The 22413-nt window shown below is 40.9% G+C and overlaps 3 non-coding genes across 3 annotated transcripts; 2 read left to right on the plus strand and 1 right to left on the minus strand.

Annotated features, from left to right (window-relative positions):
* Positions 1-331: 331 nt before the first annotated feature.
* LOC148576145 (small nucleolar RNA R71) lies at positions 332-439 on the plus strand. Its single transcript, XR_015903481.1, has one exon. It is a non-coding gene; the product is annotated as a small nucleolar RNA R71 (small nucleolar RNA).
* Positions 440-3952: 3513 nt separating this feature from the next.
* Positions 3953-4056, minus strand: LOC148576146 (small nucleolar RNA R71). The gene has a single exon (XR_015904577.1). It is a non-coding gene; the product is annotated as a small nucleolar RNA R71 (small nucleolar RNA).
* Positions 4057-21755: 17699 nt separating this feature from the next.
* Positions 21756-21862, plus strand: LOC148576147 (small nucleolar RNA R71). The gene has a single exon (XR_015902792.1). It is a non-coding gene; the product is annotated as a small nucleolar RNA R71 (small nucleolar RNA).
* Positions 21863-22413: the final 551 nt, after the last annotated feature.

Here is a 22413-nt window from a genome sequence, read left to right on the forward strand (position 1 = left end):
AGGAGGCTTCTTTAGTACTGCCAGATGCAGCTTGCATTCCAGTCAGATTCTGAGAAATCATATTGACTTGTTGAGTCAATATTTTTTTCTGAGCCAATATGGCAATCAGAGTATCAATCTCAAGAACTCCTTTCTTCTGAGTCATTCCATTATTCACAGGATTTCTTTTAGAAGTTTACATGAACTGCTTATTTGCAACCATCTCAATGAGTTCCTGGGCTTCTGCAGGCGTTTTCTTCAGGTGAAGAGATCCACCAGCAGAGTGGTCCAATGACATCTTGGACAATTCAGACAGACCATCATAGAATATACATAAGATGCTCCATTCTGAAAGCATGTCAGAAGGACACCTTTTGATCAATTGCTTGTATCTTTCCCAGGCTTCATAGAGGGATTCACCTTCCTTCTGTCTGAAGGTTTGGACTTCCACTCTAAGCTTGCTCAACTTTTGAGGTGGAAAGAATTTGGCCAAGAAAGCATTGACCAACTTTTTCCAAGAGTTCAGGATTTCTTTAGGTGGTGAGTCCAACCATATCCTAGCTCTGTCTCTTATAGCAAAGGGGAAAAGCATAAGTCTGTAGACCTCGGTATTAACCCCATTGGTCTAAACAGTGTCACAGATTTGCGAGAATTTAGCTAAGAACTGATGAGGATCTTCCAATGGAAGTCCATGAAACTTGCAATTCTGCTGCATTAGAGAAACTAATTGAGGCTTAAGCTCAAAGTTGTTTGCTCCAATTGTAGGGATTGATATGCTTCTGATGCCAGGGCATCTTGGCCAGTTTCACTGACCTTTTCTTTACTGTTTTTAGGATAGTTTCATGCATTTCTTTAGGAAATAAGCTAGTTTTGGGTAAATATTCACTTATGCCTTGACTCAAGCATACATTGTGCATTTCACATGATTTCATGAGGATTTTGCATAAGTTTAGTGACAAATATTATGTTGCATTACTCATGACTTGGACTAGAGCTTTGATGCATTTTGTTGCTTGATTTCAGGACCAAAAAGAAGCAAGAAAAGGGGGAGGTAACTTGCAACATTAATGAGAAAAGTGATTGCCAATAACACTCTCAAAAAAGCCATCAATGCCCACGTTAGAGAGTCACGTTAACCAAGTTAACGTGAACTCTAACGTGGAGAAGAGAAGTTGAGCCAACATTAGTGACACTCAACATTGTCACTAACGTTGGCAATCACTCATAAGTGGCCACGTTAGAAGCCACATTAACCTAGTTAACATGGCCTCTAACGTTAAAGGGGGGAAGAGAAGCCAACGTTAGTGACACTCAACATTGTCACTAACGTTGGCCTATGGTGCAAAGTACCACGTTAACTCCTACGTTAACTTGGTTAACGTGGGAACTAACGTAGAGGATGAAGAGTTGTCGACAACGTTAGTGACACTCAACATTGTCACTAACGTTGAAGCAACCACACAATCCCCAAGAGTCACGTTAACTTCCACGTTAACTTGGTTAACGTGGAAGCTAACGATGAGAAATGAAGGATGAGCCAACGTTATTGACACTCAACATTGTCACTAACGTTGGGATGGCTAAAAGATGGCCACGTTAGAAGCCACGTTAACCTAGTTAACGTGGACTCCAACGTGAGACCTAGGGGCACATTGGAACGTTAGTGACAATGTTGAATGTCACTAACGTTCTCGAAGGATGGCAAAGGCCACGTTAGAAGCCACGTTAACCTAGTTAACGTGAACTTTAACGTGAAGCAAGAAGGGGCACACTGGAACGTTAGTGACAATGTTGAGTGTCACTAACATTCTCGAAGGTTGACAAGGCAACGTTAAAAGCCACGTTAACTAGGTTAACGTGGGTTTTAACGTGAGGCAAATGGGGTGCATTGGAACGTTAGTGACAATGTTAAGTGTCACTAACGTTCCCGAACTTGGACTTTCACTAAATGATTAACACTCCTTACGCCCTGAGCTTAAGTCTCTGCCCACTTCGCACTTTCTCTCTGCAAGTAAAGCCAAGCCCAAATAAAGAAAGGAACTGCTTCAAACTCAAGATCCAAAGGCCCAAGACTTGAAGAGTGAACTAGAAGCTGAGAAGAGTAGTATATATAGGAGTAGCTTTGAATTGTAAAGGAGTTCTAGAGGCTGAAGAACCACTCTCTGTATTTTACTTTCTTTGCAATTTCTAGTTTTATGATGTATTCTCCATCTTTGTTTTCATTTTCAAGAGCTATGAACAACTAAACCCCTTTCATTGGGTTAGGGAGCTCTGTTGTAATTTGATGGATCAATACTAATTTTCATTGTTCTTCTTCTATCTTTCCTCTTGATTTTACTTGAAAGCTTTCGATCTTCATCCAATTGAGTAGTTATCTTGGAAGAGAAGTTATTCAAACTTGGATCTCTTTTGAACCTTGGAAGAGGAATGAAGAGATCAAGCTAGAAATGCTTTCTCATGCTGGACCAAATTGGGTTTGGATGGGTATGTGACTGTAACCCTCTCAATACTTGGTTTGGGAAATGCATGTAGTATAATCAGTGACCATACTTCATCTCTTCTCATGAGCAATTGACCAAGGAATTGGCTATTGATCAAGATTTGAGAGATTGAATTGCAAGGAATTGCAATTCAATCACTTAAGATTGCCAAGGAGATCAATGAGTGCATTGATTGAGGAAGAGATGAAAATGAACTTGATCCGGAGAATTACAACATCTCCTAAGCCCAATGAACTCCCCATCTCTAATCTTACCCATTCTCTTTAATTTCTGCGATTTACTTTTATGAGCAAATCCCCCATTCCCATTTATAATTCTGCAATTTATTTTCAGTCATTTACTTCCAGTCCTTTAATTCTAGCATTTACTTTTCTGTTATTTACATTCCCGCCATTTTATTTTTTGCAACTCTCAACCCAATTTCTGGATTCGCTCAACTAGAACATTCTTCTAATTAAAGTTGCTTGATCAATCAATCCCTGTGGGATTCGACCTCACTCTATTGTGAGTTTTTACTTGACGACAACTTCGGTACACTTGCCGAAGGAAGATTTGTTGAGAGATAAGTTTTCCCCGCATCAAGTTTATGGCGCTGTTGCCGGGGATTGATTGTGCATCAACAATGATTAGATTGGAAGATCACTAGATTGAGCATTTTATTTTGTGAATTTCATTTTTCTGTTTGAGTGATTTACTTTTTGTTTTAGCTAAACTTCTTCCCTTCTCCCTCTACCCGTTTGTTTTTCTTTGTTATTTTCAATTCTGTTTGCTAACCCACTAACTGTTTGATATATTGCATCACCCACAACTAAAAATAACTCTGACACAAATACTGTCTGCACCTATTTTCTTTGCTTGTACTTGTTGGTTGTATGACAAGGAGAAGAAGCGGGGCTTCAACTTCCTTTGATTTTGAACCAGAGAGAACCTTCCTTAGACTAAGGAGGGAGGCAAAAGGAAAATGAGTAGTTGGTGCTGAAGAAGAAGAGGAACAGTTTGAGGAATACTTTGAACCAAACATGGAAGAAAACATGGAAAATCATCATGAAGAATAGACTCACAACCATGGCAGAGGAGGTGGAGCAAATCATGCTGGGGAGGATAGAAGAGTTTTGGGCTCTTACATTAATCCAAACCCAGGCAATTGTAGAAGTAGCATCCAAAAGCCAACAATCCATGCCAACAACTTTGAACTTAAACCACAGCTTATCACCCTTGTTCAGAACAACTGTTCGTTTGGAGGAGGTGTTCAAGAAGATCCCAACCAACATTTGACCACCTTCTTGAGAATATGTGACACAGTGAAATCTAATGGTGTTCATCCTGACGCCTATAGATTGCTCTTATTTCCCTTCTCACTCAGAGACAAGGCAGCCAAGTGGCTGGAATCCTTCCCAAGGGAGAGCTTGACAACTTGGGAGGATGTGGTGAACAAATTCTTTGCAAGATTCTACCCTCCTCAACGAATCAATAGGCTGAGAGATGAGGTTCAAACCTTCAGGAAACAGGATGGTGAGACTCTGTATGAAGCATGGGAGAGGTTCAAAGACTTAACAAGGAGGTGTCCACCTGACATGTTCAACGAATGGGTCCAGCTGCACATTTTCTATGAAGGGCTCTCTTATGAGTCAAAGAAGGCAGTAGACCATTCATCTGGAGGGTCCTTGAATAAGAAGAAGACCATTGAGGAAGCCATAGATGTTATTGAAACAGTAGCAGAAAATGACTACTTCTATGCTTTCGAAAGAGGGAACACAAGAGGAGTGATGGAGCTAAACAATGTAGACGCTCTGTTGGCCCAAAACAAGCTCATTACCTAGCAGCTGGCTGACCTCACCAAGAAGATGGAGATGAACCAAGTAGCAGCAACCTCCACTTCATCAACAACACAAGAAGGAGTAAACCAAGAAGCAGAAGGGAGTCAGGAGCAAGCCAACTACATTGGGAATTCACCAAGTAAAAACTATGATCCATACTCCAAGACTTACAACCCTGGATGGAGAAATCACCTGAACTTTAGGTGGGGAAGTGAGCAAGAGCAAAACCAAGACCAGAGATGTTACAACTCCAACAACAATGCAGCTCACCAACAATTCACCCAGAGGACATCTCAACACCCCCACAACAACACTTCTCCACATACTTATCAAAACCAAAATAGCACATCTGCTCCGAACCACTCATCAATTGATGACAGGCTCTCTAAGATTGAAGCCTTACTTGAAGGAATATGCCAAGAGATTCAAGAAAATAAGGTGTTCAAAGAGGAGGTGCGAGCCAATATTAAGAGCCAGGGAGAAACCATTAGGAAGATGGAATTCCAGGTGGGATATTTAGCTGAGAAGATTCCCAAACCTACTGATAGCTTCCCAAGTGACACTGAGAAAAACCCCAAGGGAGAAGTAAAGAAAGTAAGATGGAAAGATTGTAAAATGGTCACTACAAGTGATCAAGAGATTAAAGACAAGCAAGGCAAAATGTGCAAACAACCTGAAGACAACTCAACAAAGGAGGAGGATAGAGATCACAAAGAACCAGAAATCTCACAACAAGAGCTGCTGAAGCTCTATGCACCATCCCCTCAACTGCTCAATGGTGCTGTGGGAAAAAGAATATACTCAAGGTTCCTAGACTTGTTTGCATCTCTGCATGTGAACATACCATTCATCAAGGAAATTCAACAAATGCCTGCATTCATCAAATATATGAAGGAACTTCTTCCCAGGAAAAGCTCACTCAAGGGAGGGCAGACTATAGTGATGAACAAGGAATGTAGTGCCCTTATTCAACCTGAGTTGCCTACAAAAAGAAGAGACCCAGGAAGTTTTCATATCCCTTGTGCCATAGGTGAAAATATGTTCGACAGAGCACTATGCGATTTAGGGGCCAACATCAACTTACTGCCCTTATCCCTGGTGAAGAGGCTGCAGATCAATGAGATAATGCCTACAGATGTCATTATCAGACTGGCTGACAAAACTCAAAAGCAAGCAATAGGAGTGGTGGAAAATGTGTTGCTAAAGGTTGGGAAGTACTTTCTCCCAACAGAATTTGTCATTCTGGACATGAAAGAAAGTCACACTCACCCAATCATATTGGGAAGACCATTTCTAGCTATGGCCAGAGCACTTATTGATGTAGAGAAAGGGGAGCTAATATTGAGAATCCATGATGAACGACTCAGCTTCAATGTTTTCAAACTCTCACAAGAAACAGATCAAGAGGACAAAGAACTAAGCACAAATGATAATGAGACACTGAAGGAGGAAACAAGCACTGAAGCACAGCCAGTTCATTTTGAGACCCCCTTAACTGACAAACAAGAAAAATAGCAATTGCCACAGCTCAAGGAAAAGTTGGAGGAACCCAAACCTCTAGAGGCAGGTGAAGACAGCATCACAACTCCTTGGAGAAAAGAGGTCACCAAGGGGAAGGCAACCTCAAAAGAAACAAAGAAGATGGTACCAAGGAGATGGAGGAACAAGAAGATCCCTACGGAAGACTTCTCTCCAGGGGATAGAGTTGTCTCAGCCTACTTCCCAGATATTCCCCCTAATCTCCCTACTGTGCCATCTCAATTACCCAAGGTCTTCACTATCAACAGAGTTCTTTCCCTGGAACATGTGGAGATCATTGATCCAACCAATGGGTACAAGTCCACAGCAAGAGGGGAGGACTTTAAGCACTACCAACCACCGTGATGAAAGAAAAACGTCAAGCTAGTGATGCTAAAGAAGCGCTTCATGGAAGGCAACCCATGTTTTATATACTTTCAGATGATAATGAATAAGTCAATCTTTATGAGCTTCAATCCAAACTTAACAAACAATTGGTGAAAATCTTCTTATGCAGAATATAGTGAGGAACAAGTTTGGTGTTCAAAGCAAACCAAGTTGCATGCTAGTCTTGGGAGCTTTGAACACAAAACTTTCATCACAGTGCTTCAAACTAAGTTTGGTGTCACCCCATGGTGCCACCAAAATGCATATAAGGAACCACCAATAGTTAGTTAGTTAGTTGAAATTCATAAACAAACAATCAAATCTTTTCTTTCATTTTATTCTAGTCGTAGAGTTTTAATTTTCTTATATATTAATTCCCTTATTTCAAATCTTTATAGGAAAGGAAAAGAAGCATAAAAAGGGATTGATTGGACACTTAAATGGGGGAAATTTCGCCACTTAAAGAAGAGGGGTTACACACTTGTTCTAAAGAGGGAATACGTTGAAAAATGTTGCCATGCAACATTGAAAAAAAGGGACCCCTAGAAGACCGAGCAATCCCCATCATAAAGTGATGATCCTTGTTTTCTAGCCACGCATAACCCCAACCGTCCATCAAGTGACCACTTCATCAATCTACACCCTCCATTCTCTCACAACTTCTCTATATAAACAACCCTTGTCCATACCACCCTTCATTGTCATCACACACCTTCACCACTCTTCATTTCGGTACAATATACCCCCTATCCAATTATAAACATTCCTCCCCTCACTCTCCTCAGTGCCATAAAACCCTAAACAACCAAAAGTCTCCACAACCTTGCCACCTTCACATATTAAATCATCATTCATGGCATCTTCAAGTTCTAAGAGAAGGGAGGGGAAGGAACCCATGGAAGAACACCCATATGATGAGAAGAGATTTAGAAGCTTGCATCATGCATTACAATACGGGTGGATGGTTGATAAGGAAATCATTTATGAGCTGGGATTTCAAGTTAAGAAGACTGAATGCCCCGAAATCACAGAGAAGGTAGAAAGGAGAAGATGGGAGCTCCTCACTGACCCGGTCACTAAGGTGAATGCAAATCTCATAAGAGAATTTTATGCAAATGCAGTCAGGTATGATAAGAAAGATGAGTCATATACAAGCTTTGTGAGAGGAACAATGGTGGATTTTGTTCCCATAAGTGTAATGGGGGCATTGAAGCTACGGTCTATACCATTTGAAGAAGAAAGTTACCACTCAAGATTGGACAACAACCCCAATTATGACCAGCTTTTACTAGACCTGTGTGTACCAGGAGCTGACTGGGAAAGGGGTGCAGGAAATAAACCAAAGTTCATTAAGAGAACATATCTCACTCCTGAAGCTAAGGGGTGGTTCGAGCTAGTGAGGAGGTCTATTCTCCCAGCTGCAAACAACTCAGAGGTGAATCTCGAGAGAGCAACAATGTTGCATTGTATACTCAAGGGAGGAGAAATCAAAGTTCATGAGATCATAGCTCAAGGAATTAGAAAGATGGCAGAGAAAAGCGACTCAAGAGGAACATTAGGTTACCCCAGCATTATTTACCGAATATGCAAGAAAGCTAGGGTGGTTTTTGAAGATGAGGACCCCGTTTTGATAAAGGAAGGCATTCCAATAACGGTCCGAAGGATGAATGCTGTAGCACTCCCCCTGCCTCAACGGAAGCAAAGAAAGAGGACAGCCCCTCCAGTAGTTGAAGGACAAGTCTTAGAGGGACAAGCACTACAGACCTTGGACATGCACCAATTACAGGAAGCCATTGATGGCTTATCTAGACAATATTTGGAAAGCCAAGGAGCACAGAAAGAGCTTCAACTACAGATGATGGGGCAGCAAGATGAGTGGCAAAGGCAAATGATGGAACAACAACTAAGCCAAGGACAACAATGGGGAGAAGCATTCAACAGGATGGAACAAAGGCAAAACGAGCAACCAGAATCCACCCAGAGGCTAATCAACATCCAAGCACATCAAGGGGCACACATACATGAGATGCATCGAAGACAAATAGAACAGGCAGAACTATTGGACGAGCAAAGGGCATTCGCAGAAGGAGTTTACATGAGTCAAACAGGACATCAGATAAATACTCAAGTCAGGCTCGGCTACTTAGTGGGACAGCTGCCAATATTGCATCCAGGAATAGCCAAGTATGATGAAATGAAGGATGAATTAGCACGAAAGGAAAGACAAAGGGTGGAAGAGAGTCATGAGTCAGTGAGGAAGGCACTCGAGGATTGGAAGCAAGCAAGATTGGCACGGATGCGAGGAAATGCAAGAGGAAACAAGGAGGACAAGCAAGGAAAAGAGCGTGGACACCCACAACAGTAAAAGGTGGTGGAGTTCCTTCTTTGTTCCATCTTTCTCTGTGTTTTAAATAAGGAAGATCTTGTATGAAATAGAACTTGCTTCCATGTTATGTTTAAACCTTTTTCAAATCATGTTATTTTTAGTTTTTGGTATTGAAGAGAGTCTATGTGCACTAGTCTTTATGTCACTGCATCATTCCCTTATTTACTTGTAAGCTTGTCCCTTTTTATCAAATGAAGAAGAGAATGTTTATGTTTTTAAAAGACCAGAGTAGGGTTCATATTGTGGAAATGCATTCATGAATCTTTGGGGTAGTCATAAGTTAGCTAAGTTGGTTCAACCACAAGACTAGGAGGACAACTATCTATCCTGAATACTTGACTTTGGATATACCCATGAGACTGAGCATATGACAAGATCCTAATAAGAGAAAAGGGAAAGAATAATGGAAGTGAAAAAAAAAAACAAAAGAAAAAGAGTAAGCAATAAGGCTAGGCATCAATGGTTTTAAGCTTGAGGCAAGTGTCTGTGGTGCTCCTGTGTGAGGGATCTACTTGGATGAATAAGCTCTTAGGGGTGCCTTATCACTTGGTAACTTGGGTTAAATAACTCGGGATTATCAGCTGAAAGTCCACTATCAAGAGTAACCTTCACTACAGAACACTTAGTAACCCAAAGAGGTGCTGGACACCAAGGTCTCAAGAAAAGAAAATAAATAAACTAAATGCCTGTAGTGTGTATGTATGGGGGATAGGCTTGAGGGAGTAAGTCCTTAGGGGTGTCTCAACACCTAGCACCTTGAACCAACTGGTTCGGGAGTGTTGGCTGAAAACTTATCTTAAAGAGTTGCCCCCTTACAGAGCACTTAGCCTAAATAACACAAATAACCCTTGAAATAACAATAAAAGGATCAATGAATAAAAGTCTCATGGGATATGAACAAAGTGGGTGTTTTAGGACAGAATAAAGGTCTGAAAGCCAGTAATGGAATGAACCTAAGTTTCTATGCATGAAACCACCATAAAATCAGTAATATGACTTCCACAAGGATGACTCATTCCTCTGGATATTCCATTCATCATTCTCTTGTTCCAGTACTTGCTTAGGGACAAGCAAGCTTTAAGTTTGGTGTTGTGATGCCAGGGCATCTTGGCCAGTTTCACTGACCTTTTCTTTACTATTTTTAGGTTAGTTTCATGCATTTCTTTAGGAAATAAGCTAGTTTTGGGTAAATATTCACTTATGCCTTGACTCAAGCATACATTGTGCATTTCACATGATTTCATGAGGATTTTGCGTAAGTTTAGTGACAAATATTGTGTTGCATTACTCATGACTTGGACTAGAGCTTTGATGCATTTTGTTGCTTGATTTCAGGACCAAAAAGAAGCAAGAAAAGGGGGAGGTAACTTGCAAGATTAATGAGAAAAGTGATTGCCAATAACACTCTCAAAAAAGCCATCAATGCCCACATTAGAGAGTCACGTTAACCAAGTTAACGTGAACTCTAACGTGGAGAAGAGAAGTTGAGCCAACGTTAGTGACACTCAACATTGTCACTAACGTTGGCAATCACTCATAAGTGGCCACGTTAGAAGCCACGTTAACCTAGTTTAGGTTAACGTGGCCTCTAACGTTAAAGGGGGGAAGAGAAGCCAACGTTAGTGACACTCAACATTGTCACTAACGTTGGCCTATGGTGCAAAGTACCACGTTAACTCCCACGTTAACTTGGTTAACGTGGGAACTAACGTAGAGGATGAAGAGTTGTCGACAACGTTAGTGACACTCAACATTGTCACTAACGTTCAAGCAACCACACAACCCCCAAGAGTCATGTTAACTTCCACGTTAACTTGGTTAACGTGGAAGCTAACGATGAGAAATGAAGGATGAGCCAACGTTAGTGACACTCAACATTGTCACTAACGTTGGGATGGCTAAAAGATGGCCACGTTAGAAGCCACGTTAACCTAGTTAACGTGGACTCCAACGTGAGACCTAGGGGCACATTGGAACGTTAGTGACAATGTTGAATATCACTAACGTTCTCGAAGGATGGCAAAGGCCACGTTAGAAGCCACGTTAACCTAGTTAACGTGAGCTTTAACGTGAAGCAAGAAGGGGCACACTGGAACGTTAGTGACAATGTTGAGTGTCACTAACGTTCTCGAAGGTTGACAAGGCAACGTTAAAAGCCACGTTAACCTAGTTAACGTGGGTTTTAACGTGAGGCAAAAGGGGTGTATTGGAACGTTAGTGACAATGTTAAGTGTCACTAACGTTCCCGAACTTGGACTTTCACTAAATGATTAACACTCCTTACGCCCTGAGCTTAAGTCTCTGCCCACTCTGCACTTTCTCTCTGCAAGTAAAGCCAAGCCCAAATAAAGAAAGGAACTGCTTCAAACTCAAGATCCAAAGGCCCAAGACTTGAAGAGTGAACTAGAAGCTGAGAAGAGTAGTATATATAGGAGTAGCTTTGAATTGAGGAGTTCTGGAGGCTGAAGAACCACTCTCTGTATTTTACTTTCTTTGCAATTTCTAATTTTATGATGTATTCTCCATCTTTGTTTTCATTTTCAAGAGCTATGAACAACTAAACCCCTTTCATTGGGTTAGGGAGCTCTGTTGTAATTTGATGGATCAATACTAATTTTCATTGTTTTTCTTCTATCTTTCCTCTTGATTTTACTTGAAAGCTTTCGATCTTCATCCAATTGAGTAGTTATCTTGGAAGAGAAGCTATTCAAACTTGGATCTCTTTTGAACATTGGAAGAGGAATGAAGAGATCAAGCTAGAAATGCTTTCTCATGCTGGACCAAATTGGGTTTGGATGGGTATGTGACTGTAACCCTCTCAATACTTGGTTTGGGAAATGCATGTGGTATAGTCAGTGACCATACTTCATCTCTTCTCATGAGCAATTGACCAAGGAATTGGCTATTGATCAAGATTTGAGAGATTGAATTGCAAGGAATTGCAATTCAATCACTTAAGATTGCCAAGGAGATCAATGAGTGCATTGATTGAGGAAGAGATGAAAATGAACTTGATCCGGAGAATTACAACATCTCCTAAGCCCAATGAACTCCCCATCTCTAATCTTACCCATTCTCTTTAATTTCTGCGATTTACTTTTATGAGAAAATCCCCCATTCCCATTTATAATTCTGCAATTTATTTTCAGTCATTTACTTCTAGTCCTTTAATTCTAGCATTTACTTTTCTGTTATTTACATTCCCGCCATTTTATTTTATGCAACTCTCAACCCAATTTCTGGATTCGCTCAACTAGAACATTCTTCTAATTAATGTTGCTTGATCAATCAATCCCTGTGGGATTCGACCTCACTCTATTGTGAGTTTTTACTTGACGACAACTTCGGTACACTTGCCGAAGGAAGATTTGTTGAGAGACAAGTTTTCCCCGCATCAGCTTCTTCCATAGAAGTCGAAAGTTGGTGCAGTAAAGTCACCAAGCATATTCATTGCATCTCGACCATTGTTGTTATTTTCGGCTGCCATGTCTTCTTCTTTTTCAAAAAGTTCTGTGAGGTCCTCTCCAGAGTGTAGTGCTTTAGCTTCTCTTAGCTTCCTCTTCAGAGTCCTTTCCGGTTCAGGATCAGCCTCAACAAGAATGTTCTTATCCTTGTTCCTGCTCATATGAAAAAGAAGAGAATAGAAAAGAAGAGGAATCCTTTATATCACAGTATAGAGATTCCTTTATGTGAGTAGAAGAATGGAAGAATAAAAGAATGAGGTAGAGGGAGAATAAGAAGAATTCGAACACAGAGAGAGGGAGAGGGTTCGAATTTTAAGAAGAGAAGTGTTAGTGAATAAATAAAATAAACAGAAAGAGAGAGGAGGGAGAGAGAATTCGAATAATAGAACAAAAGAAAAATATTTTTGTTTTTTATTTTAATTATTAGTTAGTATTCGATATTTAAGAAAAGAAATAAAATAAAATTAGAATTTAAAACAATTAGTCAATTAAAAAGAATTTTGAAAAAGTGGTTAGGGGTTTTCAAAAATTAGAAAGAGAGAAAAGTAGTTAGGTGGTTTTGAAAAAGATAAGAAATAGTAAACTTTTTGAAATCAATCCAAAAAGTCAAGTAGTTAATTGAAAAAGATTTGAAAATAAATTTTGAAAAGATAAGAAGTTAGAAAAAGATTTTGAAATTAAGTTTTGAAAAAGATATGATTGAAATTTAAAAAGATTTGATTTTTAAAATTAAAGTTGATGACTTGACTTACAAGAAACTAAAAGATATGATTCTAGAATTTAAAGATTGAACCTTTCTTAATAAGAAAGTAACAAACTTGAAATTTTTGAATCAAAACATTAAATGTTACTAATGAATTCGAAAATTATGAAATAAAAATAAGAAAAAGATTTTGAAAATTTTATTTTGAAGAATTTTCGAAAAACAGGAAAGAAAAATAAAAAAGATTTGATTTCAAAAAAGATTTGAAAAGATAGAATTTTTAAATTTGAAATTTTGACTTGACTAGCAAGAAACAACTCAATTTAAAAATTTTTGACTAAGTCAACCCAAAATTTCGAAATTTATGAGTGAAATAAGGGAAAGATATTATTTTTGATTTTTTGAATTAATGAAGAGAGATAAAAACAACAAAATGACACAAGACATAAGAATTTAAGATCAAAACAACTAATTCATGCAAGAACACTTTGAATGTCAAGATGAACACCAAGAACACTGGTGCGTTATTTTTAAATCAGCTAACAAGTTCCTAAAGCCCGTGTCGGTGAATTGAGTGCCATTGTCTGTGGTGATGGAGTATGGGATCCCAAACCTTGTGACAATATTTCTATATAGGAACTTTTGACTTCTTGGGCGGTGGCAGTGGCCAATGGTTCCGCCTCAATCTATTTTGTGAAATAGTCTATTCCTACAATGAGGAACTTGACTTGCCCTGATCCCTGGGGCAATGGTTCGAGGAGGTCGAGCCCCCATTTTGCGAATGGCCAAGGTGAAGTGACACAGATGAGTTCTTTGGGTGGCACGATATAGAAGTTGGCATGTTTCTGGCATGGTGGGCATGTTTTAACGAACTATATTGCTTCCTTTTGCAAGGTTGGCCAGTAAAAGCCAGCTCGGAGTACCTTTTTGGAAAGAGCTTGTGCCCTAAGGTGGTTGCCGCACATGCCACTGTGAACTTCTTCTAGGACTTCCCTTATAGCGGAGGTCGGGACGCATTTTAGGAGGGGTGTAGAGATTCCTCTCTGATATAGGACGTCGTGCACTATGGTGTAGTACTGTGCTTATCGTGCTAGCCTTTTTGCCTCCTTTTTATCTGCGTGGCGTATTTCGGACTTGAGGTAGTTGATTATGGGAGTCATCTACCCTTGGTCCCGGCTTGATATAGTTAGGACCTTTTCTTCTTCCGAGGTTGATTGATTTTGCAGTATTTCTTGGATGAGGCTTCTACTATTGCCCCCTGGTTTGGTGCTGGCTAGTTTCGAAAGTGCATCAGCTTGAGCATTTTGTTCCCGAGGTATATGTTGGATCTCGTATCCCATGAATTTTTCGAGCTGTTCTGTGGTCTTGTCCAGGTATTTCTTTATGGTGGGATCCTTGGCCTGATAGCTCCCTTCTATTTTCGAGGTGACCACTTGTGAGTCGCTGAATATGGTGAGCTTTTAAGCTCCAACTTTCCTAGCCAGCTTCAAACCAGCCAGTAGGGCTTTGTACTCGGCTTGGTCATTCGAAGCGGGAAACTTGAACCTCAAGGAGAGTTTGAGCTGGGTTCCCTGATTACTTTCTAGGATGACACCCGCTCCACTCCCGACTTTGTTTGATGAGCCGTCGACATAGAAGTTCCAGTTAGTGGGGGTGCTTGGGGTGTCGGTGTATTCTGCGATGAAGTCGGCCAAGTATTGAGACTTGATGGCATTCCGAGCTTCATACTTAAGGTCAAATTCGGAAAAATCAATTGCCCACTGTAGGATTCTTCCAGCTAGGTCGGTTTTCTGTAGGATACCTTTTATGGGTTGATTGGTCCGTATTCTGATTGTGTGGGCCTGAAAGTATGATCGGAGTCGTCGGGAAGTAAGTATAAGGGTGTAGGCGAAATTCTCTAGCTTTTGGTAGTTTAGTTCAGCCCCTTGTAGAGCCTTACTGATGGAGTAAATGGGTTGTTGGCCATTCTTGTCTTCTCGGACCAGGGCTGAAGCTATCGCCCAACTTCCCATGGTGAGGTACAAGATCAGTTCTTCTCCTTGCCGGGGTTGGGTTAGGATGGGTGGCTACCCTAGGAATGTCTTGAAGTCTTGGAAGGTTTGCTCACATTCTCGGGTCCATTCAAACCTCTTTCCTTTCCTTATGTTGCATAGAAAGGGAGAGATTTCAAGGCCAACCCGGCCAGGAATCTTGACAGGGCCGCTAATCTTCCATTTAGCTGATGTACCTTTTTGACACAGGTCAGGCTTTTCATGCTGTGTATGGCTTCGTATTTATCTGGGTTTGCTTCAATTCCTCTCTGGGTGAGTATGAAGTCCAAGAATTTGCCAGCTTCTACCGCGAAAGTGCACTTTGCGGGATTTATTCTCATCCCGTGCTTTCTTATGGTGTCGAACACTTCGGCTAGGTCGGGTAATAGCGCTTCTTCTCTTTGTGTCTTTACCAACATGTCATCCACGTAGACCTCCATCAGCTTTCGGATGTGGTTGGCAAAAACTTTGTTCATCAACCTCTGGTATGTAGCTCCTGCATTTTTAAATCCAAATGGCATGACTATGTAACAGTAGTTTGCCCTTGGGGTTAAGAACGAGGTTTTCTCTTGGTCGGTTTGATAAATCAGGTTGTACCCCGAGTAAGAGTCCATGAAGGAAAGGTACTGTTATCCTGATGAGGCGTCGACTAGGGTGTTTATATTCGGGAGTGGGTATGGATCTTTTGGGCAGGCTTTGTTGAGGTTGGTGTAATCAGTGCACATCCGTCACTTTCCATTTGACTTTTTGACCAGTACGACATTGGCCAGCCATAATGGGTACTTGACCTCCCTTATGAATCGTTCCTCTAGTAAGGCATGTACCTGTTCTTCCACGGCTTGCGATCTCTCTGGGCCGAGCTTTCTGCACTTCTGTTGTACTGGCCGAGATCCGGGGTATACTGCCAGTTTATGGCACATTAGTCCGGGATCTATGCCGGGCATGTCTGCGGCCTTCCAAGCGAAGAGGTCAGAGTTGTCCTTTAGGAGCTGGTGCACGAAATTGTGATCTCAGGTAACGGCGCCAGAAACTCTGTACGCACGTCTTAATAAATTGTTTTTCATTCACAACTTCGATACAACTGACCAGCAAGTGCACTGGGTCGTCCAAGTAATAAACCTTACGTGAGTAAGGGTCGATCCCACGGAGATTGTTGGTATGAAGCAAGCTATGGTCACCTTGTAAATCTCAGTCCGGCGGATATAAATTAGTTATGAAGTTTTCGAACATAAATAATAAATAGATAGAAGGTAAGGATAGAAACACTTATGTATATCATTGGTGAGAATTTCAGATAAGTGTATAGAGATGCTTTCATTCCTCTGAACCTCTGCTTTCCTGCTGTCTTCATCCAATCAGTCTTACTCCTTTCCATGGCTGGCTTTATGTAAGGGCATCACCGTTGTCAATGGCTACATCCCATCCTCTTGTGAAAATGGTCCAAATGCTCTGTCACAGCACGGCTAATCATCTGAGGTTCTCGATCATACTGGAATAGGATTCACCCTCCTTTTGCGTCTGTCACTACGCCCAGCACTCGCGAGTTTGAAGCTCGTCACAGTCATTCAATCCCTGAATCCTACTCGGAATACCACAGACAAGGTTTAGACTTTTCGGATTCTCATGAATGCCGCCATCAATCTAGCTTACACTACGAAGATTCTGATTAAGAGATCTAAGAGATACTCATTCAATCTAAGGTAGAACGGAAGTGGTTGTCAGGCACGCGTTCATAGGGAATGATGATGATTGTCACGTTCATCACATTCATGTTGAAGTGCGAATGAATATCTTAGAAGCAGAATAAGTGGAATTGAATAGAAAACAGTAGTACTTTGCATTAATTCATGAGGAACAGCAGAGCTCCACACCTTAATCTATGGAGTGTAGAAACTCTACCGTTAAAAATACATAAGTGAAAGGTTCAGGCATGGCCGAGAGGCCATCCCCCAAAACGTGATCACAGGATCAAAAATATAATCCAGGATGTCTAATACAATAGTAAAAAGTCCTATTTATAATAAACTAGTTACTAGGGTTTACAGAAGTAAGTAATTGATTCATAAATCCACTTTCGGGGCTCACTTGGTGTGTGCTTGGGCTGAGCTTGAATGTTACACGTGCAAAGGCTCTTTCTGGAGTTGAACGCCAGGTTGTAACGTATTTCTGGCGTTCAACTCTGGTTTGTGACTTGTTTCTGGCGTTTAACTCCAAACAGCAGCGTAGAACTGGTGTTCAACGCCCTTTTACGTCGTCTAAACGCGGCCAAAGTATGGACTATTATACATTGCTGGAAAGCCCTGAATATCTACTTTCCAACGCAATTGGAAGCGCGCCATGTTGAGTTCTGTAGCTCCAGAAAATGCACTTTGAGTGCAGGGAGGTCAGAATCCAACAGCATCAGCAGTCCTTCTTCTACCTCTGAATCTGATTTTTGCTCAAGTCCCTCAATTTCAGCCAGAAAATACCTGAAATCACAGAAAAATACACAAACTCATAGTAAAGTCCAGAAATGTGAATTTAGCATAAAAACTAATAAAAACATCCCTAGAAGTAACTAGATTCTACTAAAAACATACTAAAAACAATGCCAAAAAGCGTATAAATTATCCGCTTATCACAACACCAAACTTCAATTGTTGCTTGTCCCCAAGCAACTGAAAATCAAATAGGATAAAAAGAAGATAATATACTATAAATTCCAAACTATCAATGAAACATAGCTCCAATCAGATGAGCGGGACTTGTAGCTTTTTGCCTCTTGAATAGTTTTGGCATCTTACTTTATCCATGGAAGTTCATAATGATTGGCATCTATAGGAACTCAGAGTTCAGATAGTGTTATTGATTCTCCTAGTTCAGTATGATGATTCTTGAACACAGCTTTTTTTATGAGTCTTGGCCGTGGCCCTAAGCACTTTGTTTTCCAGTATTACCACCGGATACATAAATGCCACAGACACATAATTGGGTGAACCTTTTCAGATTGTGACTCAGCTTTGCTAAAGTCCCCAATTAGCGGTGTCCAGGGTTCTTAAGCACACTCTTCTTTTGCTTTGGACCTTGACTTTAACCGCTCAGTCTCAAGTTTTCACTTGACACCTTCACGCCACAAGCACATGGTTAGGGACAGCTTGGTTTAGCCGCTTAGGCCAGGATTTTATTCCTTTAGGCCCTCCTATCCACTGATGCTCAAAGCCTTGGGATCCTTTTTATTGCCCTTGCCTTTTGGTTTTAAGGGTTACTGGCTTTTTGCTCTTGCCTCTTGGTTTTAAGAGCTTTTGGCCTTTTCTGCTTACTTTTTCTTTTTCTTTCTATTTTTTTCGCTATTTTTTTCTCTTTTTTTTTACAAGCTTTGTTCTTTGCTGCTTTTTCTTGCTTCAAGAATTATTTTTATGATTTTTCAGATTATCAAATAAAATGTCTCCTTATCATCATTCTTTCAAGAGCCAACATATTTAACATTCATGAACAACAACTTCAAAAGACATATGCACTGTTCAAGTATTCATTCAGAAAACAAGAAGCATTGTCACCACGTCAATATAATTAAACTAAGTTCAAGGATAAATTCGAAACCCATGTACTTCTTGTTCTTTTGAATTAAAACATTTTTCATTTAAGAGAGGTGATGGATTCATAGGACATTCATAACTTTAAGACAAAGTTACTAACTACTAATGATCATGTAATGAAGACACAAACATGGATAAGCACTTAACATAGAGAAACGAAAAACAGGAAATAAGAACAAGGAATGAGTCCACCTTAGTGATGGTGGCGTTTCCTTCTTAAGGAACCAATGATGTCCTTGAGCTCTTCTATGTCTCTTCCTTGTCTTTGTTGCTCCTCCCTCATTGCTTTTTGATCTTCTCTAATTTCATGAAGGATGATGGAGTGCTCTTGATGTTCCACCCTTTATTGTCCCATGTTGGAACTTAATTCTCCTAGGGAGGTGTTGATTTGCTCCCAATAGTTTTGTGGAGGAAAATGCATTTGAGGCATCTCCGGGATCTCATGGTGATGAGCTTCATGCGTCTCTTGAGATCCATGAATGGGCTCTCTTGCTTGCTCCATCCTTTTCTTAGTGATGGGCTTCTCTTCCTCAATGGGAATGTCCCCTTCTATGAAAGCTCCAGCTAAGTAACATAGATGGCAAATAAGATGAGGAAAAAGCTAGCCTTGCCATGGGGGAGGACTTTTTGGCTATTTTGTAGAGTTCAAGGGAGATGACTTCATGAACTTCTACTTCCTCTCCAATCATGATGCTATGAATCATGATGGCCCGATCCACAGTAACTTCAGATCGGTTGCTAGTGGGGATGATGGAGCGTTGGATGAACTCCAACCATCCTCTAGCCACAGGCTTGAGGTCCAGTCTTCTTAGTTGAACCGGCTTGCCTTTGGAGTCAATCTTCCATTGAGCTCCTTCCACACATATGTCCATGAGGACTTGGTCCAACCTTTGATTAAAGTTGACCCTTCTAGTGTAGGGGCATGCATCTCCTTGCATCATAGGCAAGTGAAACGTCAATCTCACATTCTCCGGACTAAAATCTAAGTATTTCCCCCGAACCATGGTGATATAATTCTTTGGGTTCGGGTGAAATGGTGTTAGGTGATATGTGAGTGGTGAAATGGTGATAGGGAAGAGTGTTTGAGGTGATTGGTGAAGAGTTTTGGGGAAGAGTGTTTATGGGATTGTGTGAAAGAGGGGTGAGAAGAAGTGAGTGGAGGTAGGTGGGGATCCTGTAGGGTCCACAGATCCTGAGGTGTTCAAGAATTTACAACCTTGCACCAAATTAGGCATGCAAAATGCCCTTGCACACAACTCTGGGCGTTCAGCGCCAGATTGGTGCTTGTTCCTGGCGTTGAACGCCTATTTGTTGCCCATTTCTGGCGTTGAACGCCAGAACCATGCTTGTTCTGGGCGTTCAGCGCCAGCTCTTCTCCAAGGTGCAATTCTGGCGTTCAAACGCCCAAATGCTGCCCATTTTGGGCGTTCAGCGCCAGAACCATACTCTGTTCTGGTGTTGAATGCCAGCCAGATGCTTCTTACTGGTGTTTAAACGCCAGTAAGGTCTTCCTCCAGGGTGTGATTTTTCTTCTGCTGTTTTTGATTCCGTTTTCAATTTTTATATTTATTTTGTGACTCCACATGATCATGAACCTAATAAAACATGAAAGAACAAGAAAATTAGATAAATAAAAATTGGGTTGCCTCCCAACAAGCGCTTCTTTAATGTCAATAGCTTGACAGTGGGGTCTCATGGAGCCTTACAAATGTTCAGAGCATTGTTGAGACTTCCCAACACCAAACTTAGAGTTTGGATATGGAAGTTCAATACCAAACTTAGAGTTTGGTTGTGGCCTCCCAACACCAAACTTAGAGTTTGACTGTGGGGGCTCTGGTTGACTCTGTTTTAAGAGAAGATTTTCATGCTTCCTCTCCATGTTTACAGAAGGATGTCCTTGAGTTTTAAACTCAAGGGAGTCCTCATTCAATTGAAGGACTAATTCACCTCTGTCAACATCAATCACAGCTCTTGCTGTGGCTAGGAAGGGTCTTCCAAGGATGATGAATTCATCCTCATTCTTCCCAGTATCCAAGACTATGAAATCAGCCGGGATGTAAAGGCCTTCAACCTTTACTAACACGTCATCTACTTGTCCATAAGCCTGTTTTCTTGAATTGTCTGCCATCTCTAATGAGATTTTAGCAGCTTGCACCCTATAGATTTCCAGTTTCTCTATTACAGAGAGGGGCATGAGGTTTATCCCTGACCCAAGGTCACACAGAGCCTTTTTAAAGATCATGTTGCCTATGGTACAAGGTATTACGAACTTTCCAGGATCCTGTTTCTTCTGAGACAATGTCAGTTGATCCAGATCACTCAGTTCATTAGTGAACAAGGGAGGTTCATCTTCCCAAGTCTCAATACCAAATAATTTGGCATTCAGCTTCATGATTGTACCAAGGTACTTGGTAACTTGCTCTTCAGTAACATCCTCATTCTCTTCAGAAGAGGAATACTCATCAGAGCTCATGAATGGCATAAGGAGGTTTAATGGAATTTCTATGGTCTCTAGATGAGCCTCAGATTCCTTTGGTTCCTCAAAGGGAAACTCCTTATTGATCACTGGACGTCCCAGGAGGTCTTCCTCACTGGGATTCACGTCCTCTCCTTCCCTTACAGGTTCGGCCATGGTGATTAATTCAATGGCCTTGCATTCTCCTTTTGGATTTTCTTCTGTATTGCTTGGGAGAGTACTAGGAGAGATTTCAGTGATCCTTTTACTTAGCTGGCCCACTTGTGCCTCCAAATTTCTAATGGAGGACCTTGTTTCATTCATGAAACTTACAGTGGCCTTAGATAGATCAGAGACTAAGTTTGCTAAATTAGAGGTATTTTGTTCAGAGTTCTCTGTCTATCGCTGAGTGGATGATGGAAAAGGTTTACTATTGTTAAACCTATTTCTTCCACCATTATTAAAGCCTTGTTGAGGCTTTTGTTGATCCTTCCATGAGAAATTTGGATGATTTATCCATGATGAGGTATAGGTGTTTCCATAAGGTTCACCTAAGTAATTTACCTCTGCTATTGCAGGGTTCTCAGGATCATAGGACTCTTCTTCAGAAGGCGCCTCTTGAGTACTGTTGGATGCAGCTTGCATTCCATTCAGACTCTGAGAAATCATATTGACTTGCTGAGTCAATATTTTGTTCTGAGCCAATATGGCATTCAGAGTATCAATTTCAAGAACTCCCTTCTTCTGAGGCGTCCCATTACTTACAGGATTCCTTTCAGAAGTATACATGAACTGGTTGTTAGCAACCATGTCAATGAGTTCTTGAACTTCTGCAGGCATTTTCTTTAGGTGAATGGATCCACCTACAGAAGTATCCAATGACATCTTAGTTAATTCAGACAGACCATCATAGAATATATCCAGGATGGTCCATTCTGAAAGCCTGTCAGAAGGACACTTTTTGGTCAGTTGCTTGTATCTTTCCCAAGCTTCATAGAGGGATTCACCTTCTTTCTGTCTGAAGGTTTAAACATCCACTCTAAGCTTGCTCAACTTTTGAGGAGGAAAGAACTTGGCTAAGAAAGCCGTGACCAGCTTGTCCCAAGAGTTCAGGCTATCTCTGGGTTGAGAGTCCAACCACACTCTAGCTCTGTCTCTTACAGCAAAAGGGAAAAGCATGAGCCTGTAGACTTCAGGATCTACTCCATTAGTCTTAACAGTATCACATATCTGCAAGAATTCAGTTAAGAACTGAAAAGGATCTTCAGATGGAAGTCCATGAAACTTGCAGTTCTGCTGCATTAGAGAAACTAATTGAGGTTTCAGCTCAAAGTTGTTTGCTCCAATGGCAGGAATGGAGATGCTTCTTCCATGTAAATTGGAATTAGGTGCAGTAAAGTCACCAAGCATTCTCCTTGCATTATTGTTGTTGGGTTCGGCTGCCATCTCCTTTACTTGTTCGAAAATTTCAATAAGGTTGTCTCTGGATTATTGTAATTTAGCTTCTCTTAGTTTCCTCTTCAGAGTCCTTTCAGGTTCTGGATCAGCTTCAACAAGAATGCCTTTTTCCTTTTTCCTGCTCATAAGAAAGAGAAGAG

Source organism: Arachis ipaensis, chromosome B1, assembly GCF_059453495.1.
Source record: "Arachis ipaensis isolate K30076 ecotype BB chromosome B1, ASM5945349v1, whole genome shotgun sequence".
NCBI lineage: Eukaryota > Viridiplantae > Streptophyta > Magnoliopsida > Fabales > Fabaceae > Arachis > Arachis ipaensis.